Here is a 12937-nt window from a genome sequence, read left to right on the forward strand (position 1 = left end):
TGTTTACATTCTTTTTAGGCTGCCCCACCATACTTTTTGTATATACATGCAGTTCGACGGACTGTTTTAGAACGCGTATACTGAAGACAGCAAAAAATCCGCTGAATAACCACGCAGTGTTCCGTCCGGCGTGTAAAACAACGCGCAGAGAGGTCACGCACGTGAAGTTGGCGCATGCACATCACGCATGCCTATTTCGTACAGACAGCGTTTCGCGGTACCCGATGCTGGAAAGGGAGGGCGCGCAAAGGTCAAGCGGAACCGAGGATGTCCCGCTACGCTGGTCGCACATGGCGGTCGTTAAACGCGCGAAAGGGGCTCGCTGTCGAAGTAACGTGAGCTACGTACGTGAGCGATGCCCGAAACGAGTGCCGTCAGCCCGGTCACATTCCAACGGCACCTCACGAAATTATTCTTATCTAATCTTTGCTGATATTATGGTCAAAGTGAATCATCATCATCAGCCTTACTACACCCACTGCAGGGAAAAGGCCTCCCCCGTGTCTCTCCAATTAACTCTGTCCTTTGCAAGCTGCATCCACCCTTTGCCTGCAAACTTCTTAACCTCATCCGCCCACCTAACCTTCTGCAGCCCCCTGCTACGCTTTCCCTCTCTTGGGATCCACTCCGTTACCCTTAAGGACCAGCGGTTATCTTGCCTTCGCATTACATGACCTGCCCAAGCCCATTTCTTTCTCTTGATTTCGACTAGGATGTCATTAACCCGTGTTAGTTCCCTCACCCACTCTGCCCGCTTCCGGTCTCTTAACGTTACACCTATCATTTTCCTTTTCATGGCTCGCTGCGCTGTCCTTAACTTAAGCGGAACACTTTTCGTTAGCCTCCACGTTTCTGCCCCGTAGGTGAGTACCGGTAAGATAAAGCTGTTGTACACTTTTCTCTTGAGGGAAATTGGTAAACTGCCACTCATGATCTGCGAGAACTTGCCATATGCGCTCCACCCCATTCTTATCCTTCTAGTTATCTCCCTCTCATGATCCGGATCAGCTGTCGCTACCTGCCCTAAGTAGACGTATTCCGTCACAACTTCCAGGCTCTCGCTGCCAATTGTGAACTGTTGTCGCCTTTCTAGACTGTTGAATACCTGAATAGAAAGTGATTACCTGAAGGAAATTCGAATGAGGTCATCGAATACCTGAAGAAAGAGCCTAGTGTGACATGCTTCTCCATTGACGTCACGGACCTATTCTGCAGTGTTCCCCGGTACCAAGGGCTAAAATGTGTTGAAATGTGTATAGAAAAGATTCGATTCTGTTAAGTTTATGAACGAGTGTGGCATCAGGACTAAAGATTTCCTCGCCCTTTTGAAGACATATCTCAGGCCATTGTGTGCAGAGCTGAAAGGAGAGGTATTCTCTCAAAATGACGGGATATGTGTTAGATCCACTATAACCCCCGTTATCTGTGACCTCTTCCCTGATAGAGGGGACAAGAAACTTGAAGAAGCCTTGGCTCCGCTTGGTGTCACAAAATGCTTTCGCTACATCGATGACTCTTTAGTCTGCGCTGACAACACTCCTGCCACACCCAACCTTGTAGAAAAAAACTTTGGAACAATTCAAGTTAGCCCACTCAGGGCTGATGTTCACTCATAAAGTTCCCACAAACGGCAACCTGCAGCTCCTTGATCTGGCTTTATCTCTGAAAACCCACTTGTGCTTGGAGTACGCAACACGCAGCGAAAGAGGCCTACTGCCATATGACTCGGCCCACTCAAAGCTGATCAAGCGAAACATAGGCAATGTCTTGTTTCGAGCAGGCCATAAAAAAGTCCTGCAGCCACAAGATGCGAAGTAGTCTGAACAACCAGGCAGCAAGACTGGAAAAAGCCGGTTACACGAAACCACTGCTTGTATCAGTAGCGGAAAAAGTGCTTAAAAGAGTTGTGAAAGGAACGGAGCAAGGCGAAAAGAAAGAAAACAAAAGGCCTGTGCTCCCACCCTACATTCTTGTACTTTCCCACAACTTGAAAAGTTGCTGAAAGGCATGAGGTGCAAGTCGTTTTTTTTTTCCGCACCAAGAAAACTAAAAGAAATGTGCGCGAAGGTAAATGAAGAAGCCAGTCCTACAGAGAAAATGAGTCTTGTGGCGTCAGGCATGCAGACAGGTTCGTCGAGTGCTGTAAAGGAGTGGTTTACAAGACGCCACTATCGTGCGGCCGAGCATATGTGGTCCAGACGGGCAAATGTCTATATGAAAGACTTAAAGAGCATAACCGCAACTGTCGCCAAATTAACTCATCTGGAAATCTGGCGGCACATTGCGCCAGGTGCGATAGCTGCAAACTTCACTTCCAACAGACTATGCAGTTCTGCTGAAATCCAAAGGTCGGAAGCTTACAGCTTGAAGTCGGGAAAAGAAGGGGCTTGTGTAAGTGACCCTTCCGTTTTGCTTTCCAAACAAGAAAAGCAATTCTAGGAAAAGTAATAACAAAGGAAAAGTGATCTGCTAGGACAAAGTATTTTATTGACGCTTGTTGATATGATAGCAAAGTTGCTGCTTTAACTGCGATTTCCGGGATTTCTGTATTGACATGTAAAGCTTATATGTGTGTGCACACCGCAATAAATGAAAATCGGTTTGGGGGGAAAGGAAATGGCGCAGTATCTGTCTCATATATCGGCGGACACCTGAACCGCGCCGTAAGGGAAGGGATAAAGGAGGGAGTGAAAGAAGAAAGGAAGAAAGAGGTGCCATAGTGGAGGGCTCTGGAATGATTTCCACCATCCAGGGATTTTTAGCGTGCACTGACATCGCATAGGACACGGCCGCCTTAGCGTTTCGCCTCCATCGAAACGCAGCCGCCGCGGTCGGGTTCTTCAGTTGACAGTTAGCGCACCGGTGTTTGTGTCGTCCCTCTGTTGTCCCAAGTCATTTCAAAAGCGCAATTATGTGTGACCATGAGGTGAAGCTTGTGAATATGAGGGAATGTGCTCGTTTGGATCTGACGCCAGGAGATAGCGTCCTGGGTGTCTAATTTTGTGTGAGGAGGAGGGTATTTGCGGCACCAGAGACGCTGGAACTCTAAGCGTTCGTTGTACGCGGTGGGAATAGGGATGAATTGGAGTGCGCTGGATGGCCACGCTCGGTTGATTGCTGCTCGAGCCAAAGCATGCGCCCTGTAGTCCCTCGTGACCAGGGGTCCACGTAATCTGGTGGGGTTTATTGAGGGCGACTTGTCTTGGGATACGTCCTCGCAGGAAGTTTCGGCAGGCTTGCTGTGAATCCGCGATTACATGAGCGCTGCGCCTTTGCGCGTCGCTGTACCGTATGGGGAACCTGCGCTGCCAAGGTGGAACTGAAATTGTTCCATTCGGTGACTCAAAACTGCTTTTGTCAGCCGCTTGCAGGGCCGCTGCAAACGCGGGAACACATTCTGCTCGATTAGATACCCGCGTTTGGCTGACAGCATTCATTGCCTAGCTTCTCTCGGCGTAGCCCAGATAGCTGACGCACGGCACGTGCGCCCTCGACAGAGCGCGGAGGCTCACGCCAATAAGCGCCTCAAGGTGGCGCGGAAAAGTACTGAGAGTACTACCCAAAACTGCTTGCTCTTCTCGCTATGCAGTGTGTTATGGCGCTGCAATCGGCACCGCAAACTTCAGCGCAAGTTCCCCTTTCCGCCGCCACTGGAAAGTCGGCTATGACGGAGACAACGAACACCAGGGACAATTCGGAATTTATCGCTACAACCGCGTATTTATTGCGTTCCGGGTATGCCGCTGCGCCCACATACACCGCGCCGGCTAAGATGGCCAGTCGCTTGCGTAGGTAGGAAATTCTTGCTTTGCGCCTGCCGGTGTGATCTTTGACCATATGCTTCGGTATCGGAGCTACTTTGATTTTATTTCTATGTAGTTTCTCTATGGTGGATTGAGAATCTAGGGCTCGTATGTCCGCCGTCATTTTTGGATTACAGGCGCGAAAACAGACAGACCACAAGGTAGATAAACGGGACGGAGCGCCACTCACAACTGATTTATTCAAAGGCACGACAAACATATATATACCAGCTGACACGCAAGGAATACCATCATGTTCCAATCTGATATGACAGCGAACGCGTGAAAGCCTACTACAGAAAATAAAAAGAAAGGCTGTGAGAGCTGGCCAAGATGTCCCTCGAGAAGAGGTGGTGCGACCTGTGGTGGTGCCCTATGTGCACAAGTTATCCCACAATTTGAAAAAGGTTGCGAGCAGGCATGGTGTGCCGCTTGTCTTTTCAGCCCCAAAAAAGCTCGGAAGCCTTTGTTCTCGCATTGAAAGAGAACGAAATGATGAGAGAGGGTGTGGCACCAAACATGGGCGATCGTTCATGAAGTGCACCGAAGGTGTGGTCTATGAAATCCCCCTCTCGTGCGGCCGCTCCTATATAGGGCAAACTGGACGCTGCGTTAATGAGCGAATCAGGGAACATGAAAGAAATATGGAGCAAAATAAGGAAGGGCCAAATTTGCCTAAGCATATAAGGTCTTGCCCGTCACGCTCTTGTGAGCCATGTTTTTCTGGTGTGCGAATTTTATCAAGAAGTAAAGACACAAAAGCCAGGGAATTAATCGAAGCATTCTTTATTGCTAAGAAAAGAAGCATGTGTGTCAGCGACACGTCCATATCGTTGTATAGGGCAGAGAACGATTTTTTCACGCGTTCGCTGTCATATCAGATTGGAACATGATGGTATTCCTTGCGTGTCAGCTGGTATATATATGTTTGTCGTGCCTTTGAATAAATCAGTTGTGAGTGGCGCTCCGTCCCGTTTATCTACCTTGTGGTCTGTCTGTTTTCGCGCCTGTAATCCAAAGATGTACCAACTTGCCCAGCAAGACGTTCTTTTAAGTCCGCCGTCATGCCTGCACGCCTACGAAGGGCGTGGCCGGCTTGTGTTTGTTGGAGTCGCAGTGTTTGTGATGTGAGGACTGCTTCCTGGAGTTCGGCCCTTAAAAAATGGTCTATAGACAGTCTATAGACTTCATATAGACTGTACTGCCTTCCTATAGATATTTCTTTTTGTCTATTCATAGTCTATAGAATGTCTATTGACAAGTCTACTGGAAGTGTATGGCCATAAATCTACAGATAGTCTATAGACTGTCTATAGGATTTGTATTGCTTGTAGACTGCTCTCTAAGGTTTTATAAACTTTATAGACAGAAGTCTATGGACAGTCTATAGACTGTCTAAAGAAATTTTTGTAAGGGGGAACACGTGTTGAAAATGCCAAGAGCGTGAAGTTTTTCTGTTGAGGTGCTGGCGGAAGATTAAGCGCCGTTTTATATGCCCCTCTTATGATGGATCCAATCTGCTGCTCTCTCTTTGCGTTGTTGCTGTTGCCTCTAAAGCGATGGCACGGTTTTTTGAAAAGGAAGTCCGTACGTTATTCTACTGAAGACTAACCCTTGGACTAATCGCATCGTGTACTCTCCTCGCATGCTTTGGCGATGTCGGGTGACACGTCCAATCATGCGGGTTATTTGAGCACGGCCTGCTCCTAACTTGCTCAGTCCATGTGAGGGTCGCACGCATCAACAATAAGTAGCTTACAAACTGTCCCGCCACTTGTGGGCTCTAAAACAAACTGCTCAGTCCCACGTCCTGCCTAGCTAAAGGTCCTCGGCCATATATCTGACACCTCATTCCGTTAATGGCATCAGCTACCTGCAAAGCCATTTAGGCTTTCAGAAGCCCATAGGTGATGCGCCGCTACCTCAAACTTTTTTTTATATGTCCACAGCCTTCGCCATGAGTAGGCAGTATCGGCGGCTGCCGTTTGGGTGTCGCGAAATGCAGTGTGTGGTTTTAGACGCTCATTTCGAACTTCGAGTCAGCTCAGTTTGTAGCTAGCCTCTTCTGATAGCTACAAACTAACAGCTAAGTTGTAGCTGGGCATACAGTTCCGCACTTTGACTGTTTCGATGGTGGTCGTTTTGGACACATAAAAACCTGAACTTGAGAACGCAGAAATCGAATTAGAAAACGCCAGCAGCTGAGGAAGAGGGCGAAAACACGCAGCGACGTCTTGCAGGCGACGAAAAAGGCAAGGATAAGAAAGTCTAATCCCCCGCCAATCCGCCGCCACGGGTGTGTGTCATTAAGCCTGAGGGCATCATCATCATCAAGAACGCAGCGTCCGTCAAGTGCAAGAAGCCCCGCAGTTCGTCTGGGATTCTCAACCCTTGGTACGAGCCAACTGGTATATGACGCCAACAGCGGATAACGACGGTTATATGGTTGGCAACGGTGGCAGACTTCTGGCTCGCAGATGACGTCTACACATTTAAGAACATCGCCTTCAGTTGCAAGCGTCGAGCGAGGTAAGAGCGATCTGGTCTAAAACGGCAAGGACAAGGCACCCATCGAGTGCAAGTAATAATAATAATAATTGGTTTTTTGGGGAAAGGAAATGGCGCAGTATCTGTCTCATATATCGTTGGACACCTGAACCGCGCCGTAAGGGAAGGGTAAAGGAGGGAATGAAAGAAGAAAGGAAGAGAGAGGTGCCGTAGTGGAGGGCTCCGGAATAATTTCGACCACCTGGGGATCTTTAGCGTGCACTGACATCGCACAGCACATGGGCGCCTTAGCATTTTTCCTCCATAAAAACGCAGCCGCCGCGGTCGGGTTCGAACCCGGGAACTCCGGATCAGTAGCCGAGCGCCCTAACCACTGAGCCACCGCTGCGGGTCAGTGCAAGTACTGTTTGTCCCGCATTCTGGACGTCGGCATGTGCGAGTTGATCTGCACGCGGTACGACTTGCCGACCGTGGACGGGAACGGCAAGACGGTAGAAAAGGTGACGGACTTCTGGTGCGTGAATGACATCTACACCTTCGAGAGCGTCGCCTTCAGCAACAGCGTTGGTCGAGCCAAATACCTGGTCTGCTCCGAATGCGAGCGTGGTCCCGTGGGCTCGCACTGCTTGGAGACCCGGAAGTCGTTTGTGGCTCTTTCAAGAGTTCGACATCTGTGAAGATCCTCGTCGAAACATATGTCAGTGCGGTGCACTGTTCGGCATGTATGCGTGTCTGGGACAGTGACTTGTGCTTTCAGTCTCATTGTGTGGTCCTGTGATGTTCACTCCTGTTCACCCCCTCGTACACTCCCTCTTTCCTAACCACATCTTCTAATCGCCTCTAGCCTTCACTTCCTGAAAATTGACAACACGCTTAATCATAGCCTCGGGTTCAACTCTGCCACTATAGTTCATAGTGCCGTCTAGTGGAAAGGGTCTGTGGTGTGCTCAGCTCTGACTCGCAGCGGCGGAAACCTTAGCCCTATATTGGCGTAGCCTTAGCCGTACACTCCCTTACAAAAATGGTCTATAGACAGTCTATAGACTTCTTATAGACTCTATTGCGCTGCTATAGATATTCGTCTATTCACAGTCTATAGACTCTCTAAGACAAAAGTCTACTAAAAGTGTATGGTGGTTTCAAACGAAAATATCTTGTTCCATGGCGCTCTTTGGCCGCAGATGCCCTTGTGCCATAAAACTTCACTATCATCGTCATCAAAAGTGTATGGCCAAAAATCTATATATTGTCTATAGATTGTCTATAGGATTTGTATTGCCTATAGACTGTTCTCTAGGGTTTGTCTACAGAGAGTCTATAGACTTTGTGGGCGGAAGTCTGTGGTCAGTCTATAGACTGTCTAAAACAATTTTTGTAAGGGAGCTGCAGCCGTTTCCGACTGCGGCGCAATATGGTTGTACCAAAGAGGTCGCTGTTGATGACCGTGTCTTGAAGCGCACTTTCGCGGCTTGTATGACTAAACAGCTTGCTTCATTACTCGCGCCAGGCCAGGCGCCGCAGTCAAGCGAGCCATTGCACAATGCACAGCGCCTTTGCGCAAGGCCTTGACAGCGCCACGAGGAGTCGACTGGCCGGTTTTAGCAAATCACCTATACGAGGCCTAGCTACCCCGTTTCTTTGTGGCATCCACTTGCTATACACGTACAGTTGGCCCCGACTTGCAACGCACCGGTGGGTAGACCGTACAAGCTGGGCTGTTTAGAGAATGTATGCGACGCGATAAACAGGAACCAGACGTGCGGAGGTCGCCGCAGGGAACATTACCCTTTCGATCGGCAGTTGAATGCATAAGCTGTGAGCACTCATCGGGCGGTGATAAAGCTGGGAACCGCTAGAGTGGCACTGCATATGTTATGAAGTGTACGCATTTCTATGTGGTCAGGAAAACCAGTTGACCAGCCGACCAGTGCCACTGATATTGATCTATTTCAATCTCTTTTTATTTCGACCTTACCATTTTTTCACACATCCCAGTACGTTCTTGCGCTGCTGTTTCCCAAGTGACCTTGACGTATGTTCAGTTTTTGTTCACATCATTGTAACCACTCGTGTTTGGTCCCGAAAAGGGGCTGCAGTATCTGTAAATAAATAAAGACTGAAACTCCACGAAGTATAAGGCGACATGGACGTTGGATATCCAAAGAGACGTAGAGTGTGTGCGTGTGTGCGCGTGTGTGTGTGTGTGTGTGTGTGTGTGTGTGTGTGTGTGTGTGTGTGTGTGTGTGTGTGTGTGTGTGTGTGTGTGTGTGTGTGTGTGTGTGTGTGTGTGTGTGTGTGTGTGTGTGTGTGTGTGTGTGTGTGTGTGTGTGTGTGTGTGTGTGTGTGTGTGTGTGTGCGTGTTAAGGAAGCCAACAGTCACATATTGGCTTCCTTAATATGTATGTCAAACGAGCCCCTCACTTCATTTGCCTTGTCTGCTATATATATATATATATATATATATATATATATATATATATATATATATATATATATATATATATATATATATATATATATATATATATATATATATATATATATATATATATATATATATATATATATGTGTATATATAGGAATATTGTCCAGGGTCTGTACATATTTAGGCGAGGCTAGAACGTTGTAAAAGCGTGATAAGACTCTGGAAAGTGTCCTAATCTATACTAACTGCTGCAACACCCGGTAGCCTGTGCGTCAACAACGCAATAGTAATCTATTGTACTGCGCCAAAGCTGAGGATGAGTTTGTGAAGCACGCCGTAGGAAAGGGCTCTGGTTTCGAATATTCGAACAACCGTTCATTTCTACCGTGTAGAAGAATACAAGACACAGGCTAGACCATTCTTGCTGGCTTGTGGTGCCTTAGCGATCGCCTAAAAGAGCACGCCATAGATGTGGACAACAAGACGGGAAGCCATTTGGCAGAACACTGTCGAGACTGCCAAGAGTGCAGTCGTACGCTTGAAAAAAAATAAAGACAGACTTGCACAGACGTAAGACCCAGTTCGCAAGGAAGGTAACTGAAGCCATCGAAATTATAATACTAATTGGTTTTGGGGGAAAGGAAATGGCGCAGTATCTGTCTCATATATCGGCGGACACCTGAACCGCGCCGTAAGGGAAGGGAATAAAAGAGGGAGTGAAAGAAGGAAGCAAGAAAGAGGTGCCGCAGTGGAGGGCTCCGGAATAATTTCGACCACCTGGGGATCGAAACTGAAAAAGCCGGTGGCACATGTGTCAGCGAGGCCTCGTTATCAGTAAAAAAAAAAGAATTGATGTGCCCAAGACCTAGCAAGTAGGAACTGATTCAAGCAGTTATCAACATATGGGCAGCCCGAGAGGTAGGTGATATATGCCTGTACGTTCGCTCTCTTTTTGTTGTTAAAGAGTATAGTTGCTGCATGAAACGAAGTGATCTTTGAAATAATCCATGAGTTTTTAGTAGCGCTGTGCTGTGCCCACTGCGTTCTCTTGTCTGTGACTGCGTTTTTTTCCCTAAGCATTACAGCTAGAGGAACCGAGGAACTGCAGAAAAAAGGTGGCAGACAAATCCTGACAACGCAAAAACACCGTTTCACTTGACAGCGGTTAGATAGCATAGATAGCGGTAAGATAGCATGCGCAAACAATTGCAGAGTGCGATAACAGGTGGTTCATATCAACCCCCTCCGATTTTTTTTCTTGCAGTGTTCACGAAAGCCTTACTACAAGGCAGTTTTTCATTTTGCCTCTGTAGAAATGCGACTTCCGGGGCCGGGAATCGAACCCGGTGCCTGGTGCTCAATAGCATAACACCATAACTGAGCCATCACGGAATGCTGAATAAGCTTAAGCAGCTCAAATGTGTAACCTGCCGCCATGTTTTAATTCGTTCACGATACAAAACGGGCTCGCGAAATACGCTCGAACCCTCGATCACCCGCCGCGGTGGCTCAGTGGTTAGGGCGCTCGACTACTGATCCGGAGTTCCCGGGTTCGAACCCGACCGCAGCGGCTGCGTTTTTATGGAGGAAAAACGCTAAGGCGGCCGTGTGCTATGCGATGTCCGTGCACGTTAAAGATCCCCAGGTGGTCGAAATTATTCCGGAGCCCTCCACTACGGCACCTTTCTTCCTTTCTTCTTTCACTCCCTCCCTTATCCCTTCCCTTACGGCGCGGTTCGGGTGTCCAACGATATATGAGACAGATACTGCGCCATTTCCTTTCCTCAAAAACCAATTATAAATACGCTCGAAATTATTCCGGAGCCCTCCACTACGGCACCTCTTTCTTCCTTTCTTCTTTCACTCCCTCCTTTATCCCTTCCCTTACGGCGTGGTTCAGGTGTCCAGCGATATACGGGACAGATACTACGCCATTTCCTTTCCCCCAAAAAACCAATTATTATTATTGCATCAAATCTTCACTTCGTATATGAGCAGCGAAGGCTTCACTTGCCCTTCTAATTTCCGGTTGCACGAGCTAACACACTGAGACGCACACTTCTTTCACCTAACTTCCATTTAATGAAGTTTCGTCGTAAACCGATTAGAGGGGGGGGGGGGGGTCGTAAACTTCTAAAACAGTGGAGGTGTATAGTGCACGGACCCATCTCACTATCCATATCATAATAACACGCAGTCGCGCTTTATTCAGGAAGGAAAAAGTTCCGGCCTGCGAGAGCGACACTTTACTCTTTGTGAAAAGTGCCCCATCTCGTATAGCGCGCTGCACGACTCGTACGGCTTCACGCAGAGGCATGCGGCAGCCTAAAGTATGTGCGACACCAGCCATAGTGATGATAACGAGGTCACGAAGCGGAGGCGCGTAGAATGAAATACTGCCTAGGGGGGGGGGGGGGGGGGGGGGAATAAAAAAAATAAAAGAATTGAGAGGCGTTACGAGGTCGTCCAGTAGAGTTCTATGCGGCAAGCGAATGAGATAAGGGGAAGGAGACGTTGAGAAAAAAAAACGCACTCCTCAGGCGTGCGCCCATTCACGCGAGTCGTGTACCGCATTGACTCGTATTTAAGCTCCGCTGCACCCCTTAAAAAATTTCTTTAGACGCTCCATAAACTGTCCACAGACTTCTGTGTATAAAGTCTGTAGACTCCCTATAGACAAACCCTATAGAAGTCTACAGGCAATACAAATCCTATAGGCAGTCTAAAGACATTCTATAGATTTATGGCCATACACTTTTAGTAGACTTTTGCCTGTAAATAGTCTATAGACTATGGATAGACAAAAAGAAATATCTATAGGAAGGAAATAGTCTATTAGGAAGTCTACATACTGCATATAGAGCACTTTTATAAGGGCGCTGCGTGATTTCAAGTATAAGCTCTCGCTTTTATGAAGATGATTGGGTAAAAAGAAAAGGAAATCTTACAATATATATGCAATCGATATGATATATATATATAACCAAATCTATATATGCAAATCTATATGATAGTGCACATCAAAACGTCATGTATTATAGAGAGTTTTTCACCTGAGATTTTCTGCAATTTTTAAATATAGGTTTCTAGAGTTAGAAGACCGCTTTTTCCGGCATATCAATGCCAGCGGTGTAGTACATCTGAGAAGAGCTAACACGTGCTAACTGTCAGGCTGGTTAACTAATAAAGGGTAGTTAACTTTTAAACCATTACAGTTAGGCTCCTCCTCTTCGCGCTCTTCTAACTCCAAATGTCTATTTTTAAAAATTGCAGAACGTCTTAGGTGAAACGCCCGGTATAATAAAGCTCTTAGACCTACCTTTGTTGATTCGCTGTTGTATCTTTCGCGCCTAATTATTTATTAGTGATGACAGATAACTTGGAGTATTTTAGCTTCGGAAATATAATTCGCCAGGTACTTGGTCGCTTCTAAGCACCATTCGAATGTTTTATTATCATCATTCTATTCAGCTGTGCTCATTGATGAACTGACGAAAAAAAAAAAACTCGACTGGCTGTTCTTAAAGTAGTTGCAATGGCACTCGCCAAAAACACAGGTCGGCAACTACTGTCTGGTGCGAAGGGTAATGTTCCCTCGTAGTAAACGGAAACTTGGCTAGGGCGGCAGGGGTGTCAGGTGAGTAGATGAGATTAGCCGGTGCTGGCATAATTTAGAAGGGCAACTGGATAGCAGTGGGCAAATACGGCTTCCTCTGATGAATAAAATAAAGAAGTAAGGCGTACTGCATGTCTATCTTTGCCTGTCTTCGTCTTTGGAGCGCTTTTACAGTCCTATAACGCCCAACCGACCAGCCCTAACCCTTCCTTTGCCCTCCTGCGCATGACTCAGGCGGCCCGTAAAAAAATCATCTGTAGACTTTCTATAGACTTCAAATAGACTTTATTGCCATCCTATAGATATTTAATTTTGCCTTTACATAATCTATAGGCTGTCTACAGACTAAAGTTTACTAAAAGTGTATGGCCATAAATCTATAAATTGTCTGGAGGATGTGTACTGTCGCTAGACTAGTCTATAGGATTTGTCTCTAGGAGGTTTATAGACTTTATCGACAAAAGTCCATTGACAGTCTATAGTCTGTATAGATGAATTTTTTTTAAGGGCGGAGTAGTCGTAAAATAACGGTAACTGGTTTCGTAATCAACCCCACGCCTAAATAACCTAGTGCTGCATCGAAT

The 12937-nt window shown here is 46.9% G+C and overlaps 1 protein-coding gene across 1 annotated transcript in view; it reads right to left on the reverse strand.

Annotated features, from left to right (window-relative positions):
- Positions 1–12937, reverse strand: part of LOC144101060 (sodium/calcium exchanger 3-like) — a 67997-nt gene that overhangs the window by 44442 nt on the left and 10618 nt on the right. The gene's annotated exons all lie outside the window — the stretch shown is intronic.

This window comes from Amblyomma americanum, chromosome 8 (assembly GCF_052857255.1).
Source record: "Amblyomma americanum isolate KBUSLIRL-KWMA chromosome 8, ASM5285725v1, whole genome shotgun sequence".
NCBI lineage: Eukaryota > Metazoa > Arthropoda > Arachnida > Ixodida > Ixodidae > Amblyomma > Amblyomma americanum.